A 23615-nucleotide genomic window follows, 5' to 3' on the forward strand; every position below is an offset into this window, starting at 1 on the left:
TCAGGGGTCGGGAACCTTTTTGACTAAGAGAGCCATAAAAGTAAAACATTTAGAAACGTTATTCAGTGAGAGCCACACACACACACACACACACACACACACACACACACACACACACACACACACACACACACGCACACGCACACGCACACGCACACGCACACACAAACACACACACACACACACACACACACACACACACACACACAGGCATACACGTTTTTGCAACATGGTGGGGACATGGTGTGCAAAGGTTTTGGCCAGTGGGAACCCAATTGCAAACATTAAAAAAACATTTATGAAACTCATCAAAAATTGATTTTAGGACCCACATTTTTTAGTCCGTGCTCACTCAGAAATGACTTTAAAATGGCATAATTCTTGATTTAATTTTTCCAGGTTTTTCGCAACTCCGTGGGGACTTAACGAATCATGTCAAACCAAAACTACTAGCAGGTGGCACTTATTTTTTTTCAAGAGACAATATTTAGAGCCTGTAAGGTCAGAAATTATGTTTTGCAGGAGCCATGATCGTATATTTTTTTACAATTCTAAATTTTGAACACATAAATTGTGAAATATTTTGCTCACATGCACAACTGGCTCGAAGCCCCCTCCCATTATCTGACAGAATAATCAAGCACCAGATGTAGGTCTGCCAGGTTCTGTCACAACCAAAATTTGACTGCATCCAGTATTGGACTGTGCTATACTTTAATATTTATCTGTGAATTACATCCCATTGGTGCTGCCGGCAAATTTTTGTTTCATAAATGTGCTGAGTTCACTTGGTGTGCTCTTTGTGTAGTTTTTATATTAATTAATTAATCTATGAAAAATATCTCGTCTTTTAATTACATATTGACTAACAACCTGTGCAGATCGGACCGAAATGACAATGTTTTAATTTTCTCAATTTTCAATCTAAGTTGCTAGAACAAACATACTTTTTCTTGCATATTTATTGGATTGGATTGGGTTGGATTTGCCTTTATTAGTCTCGCAGTGGAGAAATCTATACATTCCAGAGCAGCAAAGTTATGAAAGAAATGAAAGTAGAAAAGCAAAATGCAGAAGCTCGCGGCGCCGTCTTGAAGTCAAAAGAACTAAAAAACTAAATAACAAATAATATGACAACACAAAGAGACATTCATTCTTGAGTACGTTATGTACATTCTTTGTTACATCAAGCAGTTCCAGATGAAAGAGGAGAGGATCAAAACGTCTCTTCACCAGTGGATCAAGGACATCATGGTGGAATGTGCACGTCGACTACAAGCTAAATGTGAAATCAAACAAGCAGCTGTAGCATCCATTGAAAAAAAGAGATTGTCTCACATCTCCTGTCCCTCATAAATCCGCTTCAATTCCAAGCCGCGACAGTTCCATATACGCATCGGACCTCTGCGCTGACGCTCCTTCCTTCTTACCGCGGGCTCCTCAAGCCACGTATCCATACAGCCGCAGACTGTCCAACAGTACCGACCTTTCTGCTGAACAAAGCGGGGCTGTGAAGATGCTGCCCCTTACAGGCTCAAAAAAGCACAATCGCCCCAGAGCTGTCCAGCGATGACAGTCAAATGGCACCGACTTTCCTCACAATCAAAAACAGTACTGGCACATTCATGCTGCCGAAAAGGCGCAACCGCTCAGCACAGTCTCCTCCTTGATGAATGTCATGGTCAAAAATGCTGAAAAACAATCTGTATCCATTCCACACGACGCCCTACAACACAAAGTGACAAAAGAAAACACAAAACAAGACAAAAACAACAACAAAAAGCAAGGCTCATCAGAGCACTTGCTGACGGCTGCCTACTCGGGCGCCATCTTGAACTTCTAGATGCAGTGTTTGCTTTAAGAATGCGGATAGAGAAGTACAGAGAAGGTCAGATTGAATTGCATTGTGTCTTTGTAGATCTGGAGAGAACGTATGACAGGGTGCCCGGAGAAGAGCTGTGGTATTGCATGAGGAAGTACATGTATCATGACTGTAAGACAGGTTTGAGGTGTGGAGGAATTCAAGGTGGAGGTGGGACTCCATCAGGGATCAGGTCAGACAGAAATCTTCTTGGACAATGATGTTTGCAGATGACATTGTGATCTGTAGCAAGAGCAGGGAACAGGTGGGGGAGACCCAACTGCTCAGCACAGTCTCCTCCATGATGAATGTCGTGGCCAAAAATGCTGAACAACAATCCATCCGTTCCACACGACGCACAACAACACAAAGTGATAAAAGAAAACACAAAAACAAGACAAAAACAACAAAAAAGCAATGCTCATGAGAGCACTTGCTGACGGTTGTCTACTCGGGCGCCATCTTATAAAATACATTGAAGAGAATCAAGTAAATTAACACTGCTTGTGTGAATATGCTCAGCCAGTTCCAGATGGTGTAAATGAACAGTTTTGGAAAATGTGCTTGTTATGCTGTGGTACGTCACTTGTGGGTACGTTGCTGTCTCAGCATCAGTGACTGCTTGTCCTTCCTCCCACTCTCCTTGTGCAAAATTAGATTAGATCACATGACATTACATTACCCTGTATTAGACTCACAGTGGAGAAATTCACAAGTATTGTTCTGAATTTACAATTATTTTCTGTGTCAACATTAATATATACTGACATGTATGACACCAATTGTCTACATTTTCGGGAAGGCATTGAACAAAACATATTTTGACCTAAAACATTTTAAAGTCATAAAAATATCAGATGATTGTGGCGATGATGTTGATGTAGGAGTACATTTTGTCATATCTTTATCGTCCTCATCATCAGTGCCTGACATATCAGTGTCAACACATAGCTTTTCTGAGGAACAGAGGAAACACCGATAAAACTTCAGCTGGCAGAGAAAAAAATGGGTGCAATTATTTCCTAAAATATGCAGATGTGTTCTTACCATGGGGATCAATGTTGATTTCATCCAAATTAGTGCCCTTAAACTGGGACACTTCCCGTTTCCAGAGCGATAAGTATCTTGCTCATTTTTGCAAGCTGCAATGTCCCCTCCGGCAGCCGATAATATTGACGGCGCACTCTGATATCATGGCCTAGGAAGTCTGCCAGTTCGTCCATTTCATTGTCTTTTAAATTGAGAACTTTGGACATTGTGGCCATGTGCTTTCTCATTTTTTTGGAAGACAATGCTTCCGGATTTTTTGCCCTGCAGTCTAGGGCTATCTGAAGAATTACATCAGATCCTCGGAAGTGACTGGGAGCTTGTGGTATTGCAAAAAAGAATGTTTTCATCCAGTATTCCACATTTATGACGAGTATTGGCAAGTAACATCATGGATGTCTGCACTTCAGGTGTAAGGAGAATGGGAACCTTTCGCCCTCGTTTACCTTGTATTTCAATTCTTTCCAAGTGCCGACACAGTTTCCGCTCAAGGTCAGACAAAGCCAGCTCTGCATCCGGATGTGTCAACAATATCTCTCAAAATAAACGCAGTAAGTGGCATCTTAGAAACTTCCCCTTCTCTTCTCCGGTTGAAAATGATAATTTCGCAAAGTGTAACTTTTGCATGCTCTCTCCAATGTTTCCTACTTGTGTCTTCTTTGAGTTTTGTTTGGTACACGTGTCTTTGGACCTCAAGATACTCATGCATCTCTTTCACATCTTTGGTCAAAGGCAGAAGTCGTGGAACATTCCATTTTGCCTCACGCAGGTCTCTGAGGGCCTTTGAGGACACTGATTCACTCCATCTGGTGCCACAGATTTGTTTGAACACCCGTGCATTATTAATGGAATCGTCATCACCTGAGATTAATCCTTCACATTCAATAATATTTGCAATTTTCCTGAGTTTGTGTCCCAACTTAAGTGCTAAGGATGGTATTTCGAATGCATGTAATTGCTCATTTAAGCCAGCCACCTTCCTCACTGCTTCGATCACATGACGTAAATTTACTGGGACGAAGATATCCACCATGTCTTAAGCTTTCCATTTTTCTTCCCCTGTCTCACGCATGTTCTGTCTGATGTAGTCATGTTTTGAGACCTCATGCCCATACTTATTGAAGAGTTATTCCCCAAATTTCCGAATCACCTTTTCGTTACGCACAGCATTTGTGATGGCATCTTGCAGCATAACAAGCACCATTTTCCAAAACTGTTCATTTACACATTCTGGAACTGGCTGAGCATATTCACACAAGGCATGAATCCTAGTCTTTCCTGGTTTCAAATTTTGCACATGCATGTTTAAGTGACACCTCTGCATGTGCCTCCACATTGCTCACCTCATAAGGTAGCCCTGACAATTCACACAATGCATGTAATCTTTGGCTTCCACGTTTTTTTGGATTGATGACGAGGTATCAACATTCCTTGACCTTCACGAAGAACGTCATTGTTATTGGCACGATTCCCTTTATTTCTGAGAAGATACAGTTGTATTCTTCTCTCTTTGGAGCCAGTTGCAAATTGAAGCACATTTGCCACTTCAGGGGTATCTTTGTGTTGTGTTATCAAATGGCGTGCAATTTTTCTGTAAGGCTTGGAGCAAAACACACAGAAGTGAGATTTGTTGTAGAGCCTGCCACCATGTTTTCTTTTTAAAAGTCATGACCTTCATATCAGAACCACTGGATGAAGCTGTTTGCTGGTGTTCTGAGTCAGATGAGTCGGCACAAGTCACACGTCTTTGTGTCTGTGGCTTAGAGGAATTGGCCGGGTGTAAACTTTTTGATTCATGAGGTTTATCCGTGTCCAGGGTAGAAGAAGGTGTCACATGTCTTTTTTTATGTGAAGTTACATGTACTTTCCGTAGGTTGGTCGAAGGCACTTTGCGTCTCTTTGTCCTCTTGTTCTTCTGCTGCTGTTTCTTCTACCGAGCTGTCGCTTGTTTGTTCTCCAGGTTTGGGAACATATTCATCATCAGTATTGTCAGAACTCGACAGACAATCGTCCATGGTTTGTTCAATCATTTTCATGTTAAGCTGAAAGAGGGAGAGACAGAGAGAGATTACTAACCGTAAAATCCTGTACATAATTTGTGCCCCCCCACACTTGTGTATATATATATATATATATATATATATATATATATATATATATATATATATATATGTGTGTGTGTGTGTGTGGGTGGTGTCTGTCCCCCATTTTAGCTCGGGTCCTCTACCAGAGGCCAGGAAGCTTGAGGGTTCTGCGCAGTATCCGTGCCGTTCCCAGCACTGCGCTTTTCTGAACCGATATATCACGGGATCTGTTGCAATCACTCGTCGAGTTTGGGGGTCACTGCTCCGAGTGCTCCGACCACCACAGGCACGACTGTCACCTTTACCTTCCAGGCTCTCTCCAGCTGCTCTCTAAGCCCTTGGTATTTCTCGATTTTCTCATTTTCCTTCTTTCTGATGTTTCCATCACTCGTGACCGCTACATCCACTACAACAGCTTTCCTTTGCCCTTTATCTTTAACCACGATATCTGGTTGGTTGGCCATTACCATCTTGTCAGTCTGTATCTGGAAGTCCCACCAGATCTTTGCTCGGTCATTCTCTACCACCTTGGGAGGTGTTTCCCATTTTGACCTTGGGATTTCCAGTACATACTTCGCACAGATGTTTCGGTAGACTACGCCAGCCACCTGGTTATGGCGCTCCATGTAGTCTTTCCCTGCCAGCATCTTACACCCTGCAGTTATGTGTTGGATTGTCTCAGGTGCCTCTTTGCACAACCTACACATTGGGTCTTGCCTGGTGTGGTATATCCGTGCCTCTATGGCTCTGGTATTCAGGGCCTGCTCTTGAGCAGCCAGGATGGGTGCCTCTGTGCTGTCCTTTAGGCCAGCCCTCTCTAGCCACTGATAGGACTTCTTGAGATCAGCCACTTCAGTTATGGTTCGGTTGTACATCCCGTGTAGGGGCTTTTCCTCCCATGATTGTCCCTCGTCCAGCACCTCATCCTCTGTTCCCCATTGTCTGAGGCATTCTCTGAGTACATCATCCATTGGAGCCTTCTCTTTGATGCATTCATTGAGCTTGGATGTTTCATCCTGGACAGTGGCTCTCACACTCACTAGTCCCCGGCCTCCTTCCTTACAGCTTGTGTACAGTCTCAGGGTGCTGGACTTGGGATGGAACCCTCCGTGCATGGTGAGGAGTTTTCGGGTCTGAACATCCGTGGTCTGAATCTCTTCATTTGGCCACCTAATTATTCCTGCAGGGTATCTGATCACTGGCAGGGCATAGCTTGTTCTTGCCATTTGAGCTGGCTTCTGAGGACTTGCCTCACCCGCTGGAGGTATTTGGTCGTAGCCGCTTTCCTTGTTGCTAGTTCGAGGTTGCCATTGACCTGTGGTATACCACATATATGCCACATTTGATGGACACTTGCGTTAGTGGCTTGCCATTGGCTTCAAGTGTGGTTTTCCACATCCTCATTGAGTTTGCAACGAAGGCTCTCAGGGTCCTGTTGACCTTATACAACTCCAAGCATTCAGTGATCCATGTGTGTGGCATCAAGTCATATGCTTTCTTGTAATCAATCCAGGCTGTGCACAGGTTGGTATGTCGGGACTTGCAGTCTTGTGCGACTGTTCTGTCAACCAGCAGCTGATGTTTGGCACCTTTACTATCTCTACCAATGCCTTTCTCTGCGTTGCTCATGCATTGATCCATGTGTCCACTTATCTTAGCCGCAATGATGCCTGACAGCTTCCATGTTGTGGAGAGACAGGTTATTGGTCGATAGTTGGAAGGAACTGCACCCTTTGAGAAATCCTTCATGATCAGGATTGTTCGCCCTTCGTTTAGCCATCCTGGGTGAGTCCCATCCATCAGCAACTGGTTCATTTGTACTGCTAGGCGTTCGTGGAGAGCTGTGAGTTTCTTTAGCCAGTAGGTGTGGACCATATCCGGGCCTGGTGCCGTCCAGTTTTTCATACCTGAGACTTTATATATTTACATATATATATATATATATATATATATATATATATATATATATATATATATATATATATATATATATATATATATATATATATATATATATATATATATCACTGAATGCTTGGAGTTGTATAAGGTCAACAGGACCCTGAGAGCCTTCGTTGCAAACTCAATGAGGATGTGGAAAACCACACTTGAAGCCAATGGCAAGCCACTCTCGTTATATCGATATTCAAGGGAGTCCGAAAAAATATCGATATAACCGGGACCATCGATATATCCGACCCTGTTTGCATGTAATTTTCTCCGTGCGTGCATAGAAATAGTATCGATATAACCGGGACTATCGATATATCCGATATCGATATAACGAGACTTTACTGTATTATTTTTTTCAGCAGTGGATCTGCCGATGTCATGGTGGAATGTGCACGTCCACTACAAGCTAAATGTTGAAAGCAAACACGTAGCTGTAGCGTCCATTGACGAAAATAATAACATTTCATTTATAAGCGCCTTTGCAAATCTCTCAAGGTCACTTAGATTGTCTCACATCTCCTGTCAAAGATGACGCCTCGTACTGATGTCACAAACGTTTATTGTGGAAGACCATGAAAACTAAAAGACATTTAAAGGACAACCGACATCACTTTTTTGTTTCCTAACTGAAATCAGAAACACGTTTTATAGCATCTAAAATACCCAAAACACGCAATATGATATCTTTAGCCAAATGTAAAACACCAATAAAAATGACTTAAAGTGTCTAAAAAGTACTTCAATTTGAAACCGGAAGTGGCCAGTTTCAGAAGGTCCCGCCCCCATGTTCGTGGTGTCACGGCTAGACGTCTTGCCTTGCTCGAGAATCAAAACAATGGCTTCAGATTCGGAGAATATGCTTTCTTGTTACTCATCCAGTTATGAATATGATTCAAATAGTTCTGAAGAAGAAAGCATACATGTTTGCAATCGATTAAAGAATTTATTCCGTGTCATATTGAGGCATCAGGGGTGCGAAAAGTCGCATCCAAAAAAGGCAGAACATGGCGGCAAAGTCGTGTAAGGAATTAATCAGCCAGTTTCCACAGGCTGATTAATTCCTTACATGGAGCTTCGTCTCCCTCTTCTGCCTCTTTTTGGTCGTACACGACGTTTTCAGACCAAAGTACAGCAAAATGCATTGACACGATGGAAGGACTGCTACAATGTGTCCTTTTTCCTTCAGTGACGTAGGGTGAGGACTCGTCACCAACTCAAAAACAAGACTTCCGGAATATTCAGTGCGAGTCTTAAAACGTAAAATATAGCTATAGGCGGTGGAATCTTACGATCAACGGAAAATACGCTCAGTAGAAGTCATTTGATGCCATTTTACAAATTATGGACATAACTTGTCCAGAGACGTCGGTTGTCCTTTAAAACAACAATTGACATCAATAAAATATGTTCGACAAGGCATGCAATAAATAAGCAAATTAATCACGTACTTTATAGACTCAACAATTGCTAACACTCCCTATATCTCAGATAGCTCAACCTAGCTATCTGGCTAGCTAGCTAGCTATTTACTATCTAGCTATCTATCTATTTGCTACTATATCTATTATCTGTCTAGCTGGCTATATATTAGCTATCTAGCTAGCTATTAGCGAGCTATCTATTGACTATATAGCTATCTATCTGGCTGGCTGGCTATCTATCTATCTAGCTGTCTATTAGTTATCTATTGGCTAGCTAGCTAACTTTCTATCTATTTGAGTTACTTCCGAGTTGAGTTAACGCCGTTGCGTGTGGCTGCCGCTGCTCAACCTAGCTATCTGGCTATCTAGCTAGCTAGCTACTTAGTTAGCTATTTGCTATATACCAAGCTAGCGAGCTATTTGCTATCTATTATCTTTCTAGCTGGCTAGATATTAGCTATCTTGCTAGATATTAGCTATCTATCTGGCTAACTATCTAGCTGGCTAGCTATTAACTTAATAATAGCTAGCTTTCTATGTATTTGATTTACTTCCGGGTTGAGTGAACGCTGGCGCGTGTGGCTGCCATTGCTCACCCGCAGAAAAAGTTATCCTGTGACTGTAAAGTGACCTTGAGAGTTTTGAAAGGCACTAAGAAATGAAATGTATTATTATTATTATTATAATAATAATAATAATAATATCAATCTACTTTTTGTGCTTTTATATATAGGGCAGATTAGGGGCTTCATTTTTTGTCTGGGATTAATTGCAGTTACACAATCTAACTATTGAGTCAAAGCTGATAACTGCAATTGGTCATGCTTGGTTCTCGCAGGAGGACAAAGTGGCAACAGTGTGTGCGTGTGTGTGCGTATGTGCGCACGTGTGTGTGTGTGTGTGTGTGTGTGTGTGTGTGTGTGTGTGTGTGTGTGTGTTTGTGTGTGTGTGTATATGTTGTTGTTGAGGTTTAAACAGTGGGAGCTAAAAGAGCTGCAGACAGCCCTTTGTCCAAAACCCGGAGCCTGTCGCCTGCCTCCCAGCCAGAACAATTAATGAGGCAACCTCCTCCTCCGTCCTCCTCCCCTTCTTCATTTTCTTTTCATTTTGTGGCGGTAATCACAAAACTCGCATTCAATTACGGCTACATGGTCGCCACGTTATGTTCATTGAAAAGCGAGCTGCACATCAGTGGGAAAAGTGCTTGTCTCAATCAATTAGTGAGTGGTTGATCAATAGAGTCAACTAACAGCTGATGACAGCATGGTTTAATAAGGACAAAATTAGTCAAATGTTTAATTACACTTCAGGAGGCCAACAAAAATGACCACTTTGGACACTACTTTAGATGCATATGTTCTCGGTTCTAATTTGATCATAATCAGAATACATCCATTCCAATCTCTTACATTGCAAGACAATATAAAATCCAATGCCTACTGATTTACATAGCAAATTGTCATTGTTATAAATTTTAATAAAAGCCGACGGCCTGTTCCTCTCAATATTGTCGATTTGGTGGGCTGTTGAGTTGCTGCATACTTGTTTTTCATTGATTTTATGACTTTAAATGTCCATGTTTTTTTGACAACGATACTAGTGCAGCGTGTTCTACCGGAAACAAATTCCTTGTGTGTTCTACATACTTGGCAATAAAGATGATTCTGATTCTGATTCTGATTCTGATGTTTTTTTAGGTCTAAAAAGGCTGAAAATAAAACCGTTAATCTTTGCAGAAAATCTTACTTGTGGTTCCTAAAAGTGAAATTAAGGGAAATGAAATTGTAAAGTTATTGAAAGGGGATCTGAAAAAGTCTTGAAACAAAAAAGTGTGACATTTTACTTCAGAATAGTTGCAGTTGCACCAACCCACACGCTTGGCAGTCCATCAGAGTCGAAGATGACAAAGCTTCCGCTGGAAGCTGAAGCCTGCACTACTAATGTACAGTAAAGTCTCGTTATATCGATATCGGATATATCGATAGTCCCGGTTATATCGATACTATTTCTATGCACGCACGGAGAAAATTACATGCAAACAGGGTCGGATATATCGATAGTCCCGGTTATATCGATACTATTTCTATGCACGCACGGAGAAAATTACATGCAAACAGGATCGGATATATCGATAGTCCCGGTTATATCGATATTTTTTCGGACTCCCTTGAATATCGATATAACGAGACTTTACTGTATTTAGTGTGAGGAAGTGTACGCAATTCCTTCCTCCACACACTTGGCCACACCCACTGTATTCCAGCGGCATGAGTGAGGACTCAAGATGACCTTCAGGTGAGTGCGGTTGCAGGTGCGCCAAGTGCCTCACCACGATAAGGTGGTGATCCCAGTCGCGGCACCAAGCCACACATGCACACACGCGCACACACACACACACACACACATACACGCACACATGCGCACACACGCACACCCACACACACATTGTTGATACTGCACAATCCCAGTATTGAGGCCATATTCACAGCCATTTAAGCAGGCAAAAAAATCATCCTGGACGCCACTGACAGGGGACAGCAATTAAGCAAGACGACTGGAATGGGTCCTATTAATGTTTTTCTTTCTGACTGATGCTGTTGTAACACAATTTCCAACGGCCAAGGAAGCTGATACTTTAACAGATGAAACTAAAAATTGGAATTTGTGATTATTCGCATTTTTTACTCATTTTGTACAGTTTGTGTGTCTATCGAAGTTTACAGAAAATTGATTATCTATAAGTAGTTACATACAATTTGGACAATTTAATTAAAACATGGTTAGTTATGTTGTCATATGGGTATATCCACAGAGTAATTGTGTGAACACTGTTTTCGTGTTGCCAAAGGTGCATAATCTTGGTTAATATTTTTTAATGTTGCAATGAAAATATTTACACCTCGTCATTGTCAGAATGTGTTATTTGAGATGAAGAAAAATAAAGGAGGCTATTGATACAACCAGTTTGTGTTCAGTGTTTAACATGAAAACATGCTCATATATTTAGACAATTGTTGGGGTAATTCGCTATACAAACATCTCTAAACATCGCTTCTAATCTTTGTTTACCTTTTGGACTTCCTGATACGTCATATCCTGCTTTCCTTTACATGATGTCGCATTTACATGACGTCACATCCTATCGCGTCACACACTGTGCACCGTATAAATGTTCTCCCATTCTAGTTTGTCTCTCTCTCTCCTCTCTGCCTCCTTCCTTCGCTGACCTCCCACAATGTCCCCGCTCTCTTCAAGATTAAACCAACTTTCTGTTCAACACCTGGCTTCCTGATGATTTCACCATCCTCTGCCATCAACGCCCGTAGAAGCAATGAATCAGGGATGAACGATCAAAATAAACCCATCAATAATGTTTCCATATACAGTAAAGTCTCGTTATATCGATATCGGATATATCGATAGTCCCGGTTACATCGATACTATTTCTATGCACGCACGGAGAAAATTACATGCAAACAGGGTCGGATATATCGATAGTCCCGGTTATATCGATATTTTTTCGGACTCCCTTGAATATCGATATAACGAGACTTGACTGTAATTAACACATATCCGCAATATACTTTATCAGATATTAAACATGCATCTGTATGTAGTTGTGGCATATATTTTCATACAATATTACACCTATAAAAATACATCCTTCCATCCATCGTCTGCCGGGGTCGGGTCGCGGGGCAGCAGCTTCAGTGGGGAAGCCCAGACTTCCCTCTTTCCTGCCACTTCTTCTAGCTCGTCCTGTCGCATCCCGAGGTGTTCCCAGGCCAGCTGGGAGACATAGTCTCTCCAGGGTATCCTGGGTCGTCCCTGGGGTCTCCTGCCAGGGGGACATGCCCGGAACACCTAACCAGGGAGGCGTCCAGGGGGCATGCCCGGAAGACCTCACCAGAGAGGCGTCCAGGGGACATCCTAATCAGATGCCCGAGCCACCTCATCTGGCTTCTCTCTATGTGGAGGAGAAGCGGCTCGACTCCGAGCCCCTCCAGGATGTCTGAACTTCTCACCTTATCTTTAAGGGAGAGCCCGGACACCCTATGGAGAAAGCTCATTTCGGCCACTTGTATCCGGGATCTCATTCTTTCGGTCACAACCCATAGCTCGTTACCATAGATGAGGGTTGAGACGTATATCGACCGGTAAATTGAGAGCTTCGCTTTTTGGCTCAGCTCCTTCTTCACCAACACAGATCGATACAAAGTCCTCATCACAGCAGACACCGCACCATTCCGCCTGTCGATCTCTTGCTCCCTCCTACCCACATTCGTGAACAAGACTCCCAGATATTTAAACTCCTCCACTTGAGGAAAGATCTCCTCCCCGACCCGGAGTAGGCACTCCACCCTTTTCCGACTGTACGGCCTTGAGTTCCTCTCTGTTGCCAGACATAAAAGCCCTTTTCTTTTCCTTCATGGGGGGCTTTATGTCAGGATTAATCCACGGTTTGTTGTTGGAAAAACACCGCACAGTCCTGGTGGGTACAGTGTTTTTTTCACAAAAGTTTATGTAGTCCGTGACGTGGCGTCTGTGAGTGAATCAATGTCCACCCCGTGAATATCAGTAAGGAGTTTCCGCCTGGTTGAGTCAAAGCAGTCCCGCAGTGCTTCTTCAGCCTTTGAGGACCATCTTCTGACCGTGCGGGTCACAGCTGGTTGCCTGTGTACCAGGGGTTTGTACACAAGCTGGAGATACATCATATTGCGATCTGCTCTTCCGAGATGGGGGAGGGTTTGTACGCACCTTTAGCATTTGAATAGAATAAGTAAAAGTTGTTATTGTATCTGGTAGCATGGGTTACATATTGTTTGAATGTTAGGCGGGAGGATTGCAGGGAGATGTTGTTGAAGTCCCCTGAGATGATGAACAAGGCGTTGGGGGACTGGGTTTGCAGCCTGTTTCCAACAGTCATGAGAGCATCAGAGGCTGCGCCGCCATTTGCCGTTGGGGGAATGTATGCCATCACAGCTAGACGTGTGAGAATTCCCGCGGCAGGGAATGCGGCCAGAGGCGAACGGCTAGCAGCTCAATGTCTACAAAATAAGTATAGGAGGCATTGTCAAGCCAAATTTGAAAAATTGAAAAACAACCTAATAAAAAATATCATGCTGTTGCTAGGACTGATGCGTTTGCAAATTGTCATGTTTTTTCATTCATCGTTCGACCCTCAAAAGTCGTAGTGTTTTCTTGGGGAAACAGCATGTTACAATTGCAACAACTTTTCTCAAATAATAGACAAACTTCTGCTGCATAATAAAAAATAAGATCATATAAGATACATTTTATTTATAAGCATCTTTCAAAGCTCTCAAGGACAGTTTACAATCACAAAACAGGCACATAAATAAAACCATAGATACAATTAGAAATAGACAGGAAAATAGACAGGATATAAAACTATACAAAGAATGCGTTTTTAAATAGATGGGTTTTCTAAATTTACGGACATTACGGATGTTGAGAGGAAGTGAGTCCCAGAGTTTGGCCACAGAGCGACTAAAACGTCTGTCCCCCATCGTGTTGAGACGAGCAGGGGGGCACACAGAGGTGGAGGAAGAATAAGGATCTGAGGCAACAAGAGGGAACAGAAATTTGAAGAGGGTCAGATAGTTATCGGAAGACAAGATTATGGATGTATAAAGATGTATTTTGTAGTCAATTCTAATTATTAGTCTCACAAGCTAGATTTCAAGCGAGCTTGCAATTCACTTCTCCTTGGTGTCACTCAGAAACTTCTCCAAAAACTTAAAACTCGTCCAGAATTATTCAGCCCGGATCATCACCAGAACGTCATCCTTTTACCACATCACCCCAGTCCTCCGAGAGCTCCACTGGCGCCTGGTCAAATATAGAATCAACTTTGAAAAATGTCTTTAAACATTTCAAGCTATCCATAACCTTGCCCCCTATACCAATCTGACCATCTTGAAATCCCTCTCGTTCCCTCAGATCCTCTTCCTCCCTCCACCTCTGTGTGCCCCCCCCCCCCCCCCCCCCTCTCAGCACGATGGGGATAGAGCTTTCAGCTGCTCTGCTCCCAAACTCTGGAACTCACTTCCTCCCAACATTCGTAACATCGATTCTCTTCCCACCTTCAAATCCCTTCTCAAAACGCAACTATTTAAAATTGCATTTTATGTGTAGCTCTTTCTCTTGTTTCTATTTATAATTGTATTTTATTTATTGTATTCTATTTTGTGATTGCATTGTATTTATTATAGTACCTATGCTTGTCCGTGGCTGTAAAATGTCCTTGGGAGCTTTGAAAGGCGCTTAAAATATAATGTATTATTATTATTATTATTATTATTATTATTATTATTATTATTATAAGGGCGGAATTGTCCATGTCTATATTGAAATTCCCCAGAATAATTATATTTGGTGAGAGAGAGGAGAGATGGTTGAGGACAGCAGATAATTCTTTGAAAAATTCACAATGTGGTTTAGGAGCGCAGTAAACTGAAAGCCATTAGCGATGAGGGAGGGGTCCTGCCATGGTTCCATTTATGTGCGTGAGGTGGCACAATATGGCTCAGCCTGAAGCTGCACACCTGTTGGTCATTGTGTTGTGACTCACAACTCTAGCACTAGCTGTCGTGTCGTTGATTGTCATTTCTTTGATTCGGTCATGTTTTCGCTCATGTTTTTGTGACTCTTATACAGTAAAGTCTCGTTATATCGATATCGGATATATCGATAGTCCCGGTTATATCGATACTATTTCTATGCACGCGCGGAGAAAATTACATGCAAACAGGGTCGGATATATCGATAGTCCCGGTTATATCGATATTTTTTCGGACTCCCTTGAATATCGATATAACGAGACTTTACTGTACATAGTTTTAGCTTAGCCATGGTTTTTGTTTGGTAGTTAGATTCTTTTTGTTCTCAAGTCTTTCTTTTGTCATTTTATTTGTTAGAAAATGAAGGTGTTCATAAAAGCTCAAGCCCATTAAAAAACACGCACACAAAATCTACTACGCATTTCAAGTTCATATTTATCCAAAGTATATCTTACTCCTGAGGTACAAGTGTCTCACCAGTTAGTTATGAAACTACCTGATACTGAGTGAGACATGTCAGCCTTCAAATCTGTAATCACAATGTAATCTTTACCCCCTAGCCTTGTCCGGCTCAAGTATTTAGTTTGATAAGTCCAGTTTACTGGGGATCACATGCAGCTGATGGAAGGTTATCCAAAGCAGGAACAATCCTTCTGAAGGTGATTAAGTACCTAAATAAAGGCTGAGTGAGTGGGATAAGCCTATACTTGTCTTGTGCATACTGTACAAGTCATGCTCCAGTTATTTACATTTACAATCATCATCGATTTTTTTTTCATTGAATGACATTTACACGCGCGCACATACACGCACGCACACACACACATACCTACATACACATATGCATGGTTCCTTCAGTCAGAAAATATATTTAAGTCACATCTTGGCTGCTTTGTTCTTGACTGAATGAATTTTATGTTTCCATATTGTGTTGTAAAATGTATCTTTTTTTGTATCATGTTTTTTTGTTGTTCTTTTCCTTTCGGCTATTCCTTTCAGCGCTCGCCACAGCGAATCAGTGTCATCCATCGAACCCTATTTGTCTAATATATCTGCCATTTCCTAACACTGGGTAACTGGTGTTATGGCATAATCATGCTCTGGAGATGTGCACTTTATTTGTTTTTTATTTTTGTAGCAAGCTAATGGTTGTAACTTTTATGAGTTAATATTTTACAGAGTGTTTTAGCTAGTTAGTTTGTTAGTGAGTTGGTCAGTAAATGAGTTAGTTAGCTAGTTAGTTGGTTAGTGAGTTCGTCAGGTAATTAGTTGGTTGGCTGGTTATTTGGTTGGCTAGTTAGTTGGTTAAGATGAGATGAGATGAGATGAGATGAGATAAGATAAGATAAGCCTTTATTAGTCTCACAGTGGAGAAATTTAGATTTCACAGCAGCAAAGTTATGAAAGGAAGAGGAAAGGAAAATAACTTATTTGTGTATTTATGTATTTATGTATTTATTTACGTATAGAAAAGCCAAAAGGAAAAGAAGATGTATTTATGTATGTATTTATTTGTGTAGTTAGTTGGTTTGTCAGATAAATAAAGTGCACATCTCCAGAGCATGATTATGCCATATCATAACACCAGTTGACATTAAGGATATATAAATAGGGCCGATACGACCAGTCAGACTTTAGTTCGCTGACGAAGCCTCTTGGATAGGAGGCGAAACGTCCGAAACCTTCAAATTTCTACAGATGACGGCTGAAGAAACCTTCTCATCGATGGACCACTCCTGTACGACTGAGAGCTTACACAGACCAGCCTCTACTGTAGCGCCTTCTAATGTTGGGGCTTTATATTTGGAAAACTTTTCTATATTTATATATTATATTTGGAAAACATTTTTCATCAATTGAAGGTGCTCCTTATAGTCCTTACATATGTGAAAAGCTTGAAAATACACTATCCATCCGTATCTATCTATCTATCTATCTATCTATCTATCTATCTATCTATCTATCTATCTATCTATCTATCTATCTATCTATCTATCTATCTATCTATCTATCTATCTATCTATCCGTCCGTCCGTCCGGCCTTTAGTTTTGTACATCCTCTTCTCTCACACCAGCAACCTTCCTGTTTCAAGATCCATAAATCTCTTCTTTGGTCTTCCTTTCGGTCTCCTGCCTGGCAGTTCAAGGCTCAGCATCCTTCTCTCGATATATTCACTCCCCCTCGTCTGGACATGTCCAAACCATCTCAGTCTGGCCTCTCTGACTTTGTCTCCAAAACCTCTAATATGAGTTGTCCCTCTGACATACTCATTGTTCATCCTATCTAACCTCGACACAATCAAATGCATATCATATTTAAAAAAATCACAATATCTTCCTCAATAATTAATCCCTTTGACAAGACAGTAACCGAGTTCTTAACGCAATTATTTTTGCAAATTAGAACTATTGCCTGAATCTTTAACTAACCTGCCCGTCACTGGTTATGTGACTTTCTTGCAAATGACACACGCTCTGAATCCTTGGCACACCCAATAACATCACTATAAATTTACCATTTTATCTTTTAAAAATCATATTCCTTCGTGGAAGAAGGATGCTGAGGCTTGAACTGCCAAGCAGGAGACCGAGACGAAGACCAAAGAGGAGGTTTATGGATGTTGTCAAAGAGGATATGAAGAGAAGAGAGAAGAGGATGCACAAAACCGGGTTAGACATTGATTCGCGGTGGCGACCCCTGCAGGGAAAAGCCGAAAGGAAAAGAAGAAGATATTACTTCATGGAAGGAGTCTTGCCTTGCCTGTCTGAATACTTAAGTAATTAGGACAATCACGTAGGGTGTAATGAACTGCTCCTACATTGAAATTGTGATCTCAGGTAATCTGAACACCCGGTGTCTTTCTGGCAGGTGTTGGATTACCGAACAATCTTCCCCGCCACATAACCTACCGTCCTGCTTAGTTGACATACAGTAAGAGGACTAGGCACATGTAAGAAAGGTAAACTTGGAGATTAAGGTTGTTAGCTCTGACTGCAAAGAGTCTTAACCGATGATTTGGACCTAATCCACTCAGGGTTTAGGCTGTGACGATACGACAAAGTTCGTTCATCAAAAAAGGTGTTTGCATGGCCAGGTTGATGTGGGAGATAGCTGAAGAACTTGGAAGTTGCTTATTGTTAATATAATTGGCTGAAATTAAATATCCAAGTTTATCTTGATTTATTTGTTTGAAAGTGAGCACCAGCGGATGACATTGAGGCTTTTTCTTACTTGGTCTCTTATGGTCTAAACAAGCAATTCTGGCTGAATTGGTGCGAGTAAGTTGTACGTGTTTTCAGCCAATCCCAAGGCACAAATAGATGTAAGTAAGCATTCACGCTCACATTTCACACCCATAGACAATTTTGAGCAGGGATGTCAAATTCATTGAAAACAAATATATTTCCAAGCGCATCGGACTCACTATATATATATATATATATATACAGTAAAGTCTCGTTATATCGATATTCAAGGGAGTCGGAAAAAATATCGATATAACCGGGACTATCGATATATCCGACCCTGTTTGCATGTAATTTTCTCCGTGCGTGCATAGAAATAGTATCGATATAACCGGGACTATCGATATATCCGATATCGATATAACGAGACTTTACTGTATATAATAAAAAAAATCCTCATCTCACCCCTCATGGGTGGTGTCTGTCCCCCATTTTTTTAGCTAGGGTCCTCTACCAGAGGCCAGGAAGCTTGAGGGTTCTGCGCAGTATCCATGCTGTTCCCAGCACTGCGCTTTTCTGGACTGAGATATCCGATGTTGTTCCCGGGATCTGTTGCAACCACTCGTCCAGTTTGGGGTCACTGCCCCGAGTGCTCCGACCACCACAGGCACGAATGTCACCTTTACCTTCCAGGCTCTCTCCAGCTCGTCTCTGAGCCCTTGGTATTTCTCCAATATATATATATATATATATATATATATATATATATATATATATATATATATATATATATATATATATATATATATATATATATATATATATATATATACAGTAAAGTCTCGTTATATCGATATCGGATATATCGATAGTCCCGGTTATATTGATACGATTTCTATGCACGCACGGAGAAAATTACATGCAAACAGGGTCGGATATATCGATAGTCCCGGTTATATCGATATTTTTTCGGACTCCCTTGAATATCGATATAACGAGACTTTACTGTATATATATATATATATATATATATATATATATATATATAAGGTTGTTAGCTCTGACTGCAAAGAGCTAACAATATATATATATATATATATATATATATATGTATATATATATATATAAATATATAATAATATATATATATATATATATATATATATATATATATATATATATATATCTCTTGGCAGTCCATCGAAGTCGAGGATGACGTCGCTTCCATTGCTTTGTGGGGTATTGGACAGTGGTTATTGGCGCTGGCGGCGATGCCACTGTAGGTGACTATGAAGCCCGATTCTGGAGCCACAAATCCTGCCACATTCAGGACATGTGAGGCCAGGACCGGGCTGGCGAGGCGGTACTGAAGCAGCACAAAGGTGTCTTTGCTCGTGCCGCACGATCCTCCTCTGGGTGCGCTTGTCTTCAAGTTGTGTCACCCCTTATATATATATATATATATAGCCTTCTATATTCAATATATATATGTATATATAGCCTTCTTCTTCCACCATCTTGAGGAATGATTCCTTGTAAGCTTTGGCAGCTTTATCCCCAGAACTGGTTGTCTCGCAATGACGAATGACACTATGAATCCCTGTATGACGCTTAAAGTTCTCGAACCATCCGTGGCTAGCCATGAAATCATCAATGGACGACGAACTTCCAGGTTGCCTCTTGATGATAACCGAGTGAAGTTGCCGTGCTTTCTCTGCGATAATTTTACCTAGTTCCTGATCAATTGTGTTCTGTTTAGCTGGGTTGATAGATTTTTGCATTAAGTGTACAGATGGCTTGTGCGGGTTATTTGTGGAGCCTGATTGATGGGATAATTTAACCTTGCAGTCTACACTCTGCTTTGAACTATCAATAAATTTGAAACAAGTCCAATCTTCACTGTTTTCTATCCATTTTGTCACCCTCTCTCTGTCGTCTGCCTATCTATTTTCAATTGCAGCTCTGTGTTTCTGTCAACCCCCCCTCACTGCTGCATTCTTGATCAATCATGTGCAGGTTTAACTGAACCTGGGAGTGGGGAATAGAGGACAAAAAAGTTTGCTGCCATTTCCTTGTTAGAACGGGCTCGTTCGCGAACGACACATCACTCATTGTGGCGCTCCGTGTGTATCTCGAAAAATAGTTTGTATGCCAAGATTAAGTTCTCGTGAATTTAATGTTTGTAAGCCAAAAAGTTCGTTATCCAAGGCGTTCGTAAGCTATATAAGCTGTTTAAATGTCTGCTGGATTGGGTGCGCATGGATTGGTAGCGCCTGCCAGAGGGGAGTAGCTGGAAAAGTTGGTGGGCAGGGTGAGTAGGGTCCCGTAGGATTTCCCGCACCCTTGTTTTGATTCTTGCAGTGTGCAAGTCCTTGAAAGGGGGTAGGGCGCTGCACATGATTTTTTTTCTGCCGTCCTAACTGTCCGTTGAAGTCAGATTTTGTTCATTTTTGTGGTGGCCCTGAAACAAAAAGTGCTGGAAAAACACAATTCAATGACAGCCGTGTAGAAATGTTGTAGCACCTCCTGTGACAGGCCATGCTTCTTTAGCAGCCTCAGGAAGTATATCCTCTGTTGGGCCTTCCTCAGGATGGAGTTAGTGTTGACCTACCATGTCCTTGGAGGTCACTTAAATTGAAAAAAAACTGTGTGCTCTGACTCAATCTCGTCAGCAGCTCTCTTCATGTCGTCACGGCCTCGTCCTCGACAATGTCGGCCTTGATATGGCGAGTCCCACTTTCTTTCTTCTCTTCTCGCCTGGGAAGCATGAGGACATGTCCTGGCCATGTGCCCTCTTTTACCGCAGGTGTAACACTCGACATCAGCCAGGTTCATTTTCTTTCCTCTCACTCTCCCATGCGATCTTGTAGTCCCGCTGGTTTTCATCATGGTATCTGTGTCGGCACTCTGGTCTACTTTTACATATTTTTCAGTGCTCTCAAAGCATTGTAGCTTAGTTTTGAACTCACCAAAAGTCATACTTTCATGAGTTTGGGTGATGTGCACAACGAACGGTTTGTAAGAGTCAGGAAGCCCTTTTAGCACCATGGCTATCTGAAGTCCATCGCTTATATGCTCATCTGCTCTCCTTAATGAGGTGAATACAGTCTCTGCTCGGATAACATAATCCGTAACTGTCTCATCGGTGCCTGTTCGGAGTGAGGAAAGTTCACAATATAAACTTTGTCCTTTCCAGCATAATGCTCACGGAGAATTTCCAGTGCTCTTCTTCCGTCACGTTTTGCATCCCTCATTACCAGCGATAAGCTCCTATTGTCCAGACATTGCACCAACTCTGCATATTACTTTCCATTTGTAGCCTTATCTTTGGCGAGAGCTTCTTCACCGTCCTCTTCAATGTCCGGGATGCCCAGAATAACGTCTCTGTATATATATATATATATATATATATATATATATATATATATATATATATATATATATATATATATATATATATATAGATAGTCCCGGTTATATCGATATTTTTCGGACTCCCTAGAATATCGATATAACGAGACTTTACTGTATATATATATATATATATATATATATATATATATATATATATATATATATACAGTAAAGTCTCGTTATATCGATATCGGTTATATCGATAGTACCGCTTATTACGATACTATTTCTATGAACGCAAGGAGAAAATTACATGCGTACATATCAATAGTCCGGGTTATATCGATATATTTTCTTATATTTCCCGAGAATATCGATATAACGAGACTTTACTGTATATATATATATATATATATATATATACAGTAAAGTCTCGTTATATCGATATCGGTTATATCGATAGTACTTATTACGATACTATTTCTATGAACGCAAGGAGAAAATTACATGCGTACATATCAATAGTCCGGGTTATATATATATTTTCTTATATTTCCCGAGAATATCGATATAACGAGACTTTACTGTATATATATATATATATATATATATATATATATATATATATATATATATATATATATATATATATATATATATATATATATATCCGAGTTACGACTGGGTTCCGTTCCTACAAAACGGTCGTAAGTCAAACGGTCGTAAATCGAAAAGCATTCACGTGATCATAACAAATGACGACACGCTGGCATCTCCTATATGACAGGATAGGATACGAGATAAAAGTTAAATCACAGACTAGCTAATTATTATACAAGTCTATAAATCATTCACACAAAGCATTTATGCATTTGAGTGTATCATGTGTGAAGATGTGACCCTCTCAATCACAATGGCATTGTATATATATATATATATATATATATATATATATATATATATATATATATATATATATATATATATATATATATATACAGTAAAGTCTCGTTATATCGATATCGGTTATATCGATAGTACCGCTTATTACGATACTATTTCTATGAACGCAAGGAGAAAATTACATGCGTACATATCAATAGTCCGGGTTATATCGATATATTTTCTTATATTTCCCGAGAATATCGATATAACGAGACTTTACTGTATATATATATATATATATATATATATATATATATATATATATATCCGAGTTACGACTGGGTTCCGTTCCTACAAAACGGTCGTAAGTCAAACGGTCGTAAAGCGAAAAGCATTCACGTGATCATAACAAATGATGACACGCTGGCATCTCCTATATGACAGGATAGGATACGATGTCAATATGTTGCTTTTAAGCAACGTTTTCTATTGAATGGTATTATATACCAAAATGTTGACAGTTCATTTATAAATCTTATAATTTTTAGTGTCATTTTTATCATCTTATATTTCGTATTATAGATCTTGATTGCTGTGTCGGCGCATACGCTTTCTGCTGACCCAAATACGCACGGCTTCCCACGCATGCGAGCTGTCCAAAAATCGCTCTCCTTGCTAACGGAGAAGTCACCCAACACACACGCTCGGACTCAGGCGGACGGCGAAGCAAAAAAGTTCTACCGGTTGCCCTCTCCCCGGCCGCACCCCGCGTCGACGTGCGGCCCGAACCAGGGGCACGGATCCCACGTGCTCGAGTGTGGGGGTGTCCACCGACGCCGAGGCCACCTTTTTTATAACCTTTTTTTTATAACAAGTTGATCAGTTGATAACCATTTTTCATTTGCAATCACGCCCTGGCCAAGAGGCATAGAGGTGACAAGAGCTAGAGACCGATCACTGTTTACTAATAATCCAATTTTGTGATTCACTTAATTTTGTTTTTCCCCTTGATTGACACCAAGTTGTAAACAGCTGGCAGGAGCCGTCATTATAATGCCAAGCAAAAAGGGGAAATAATATCCCACTATGTTCAAAAAAGAGCAAAACAACAGGAGAGTGAGTTGCTGCTCTGTGAAGTAGTATGTCAAGGGCAATAAGGCTTAAGCACTCAAATGGGAGGTGGACAAAGGGTAAAAAAAATGCCTGCAATACCTTCATGTCACAGAAAAAGGATTACTGG

The 23615-nt window shown here is 40.9% G+C and overlaps 1 protein-coding gene across 2 annotated transcripts in view; it reads right to left on the bottom strand.

Moving 5' to 3' along the window:
- Window positions 1-1061: 1061 nt before the first annotated feature.
- brip1 (BRCA1 interacting DNA helicase 1) overlaps window positions 1062-23615 on the bottom strand; it is a 106240-nt gene continuing 83686 nt past the window's right edge. The window contains exon 19 of one of the 2 annotated variants that reach the window (XM_089013311.1): window positions 1062-4950. The gene's annotated coding sequence lies outside the window, so the exon portion shown is untranslated. Of the gene's footprint in view, window positions 4951-10065; window positions 13415-23615 lie in introns of those variants that run through there. The other variant, XM_089013308.1, reaches the window with a different exon arrangement.

Source organism: Hippocampus bargibanti, linkage group LG14 (assembly GCF_051943395.1).
Source record: "Hippocampus bargibanti isolate YZ-2025 linkage group LG14, ASM5194339v1, whole genome shotgun sequence".
Taxonomy (NCBI): domain Eukaryota; kingdom Metazoa; phylum Chordata; class Actinopteri; order Syngnathiformes; family Syngnathidae; genus Hippocampus; species Hippocampus bargibanti.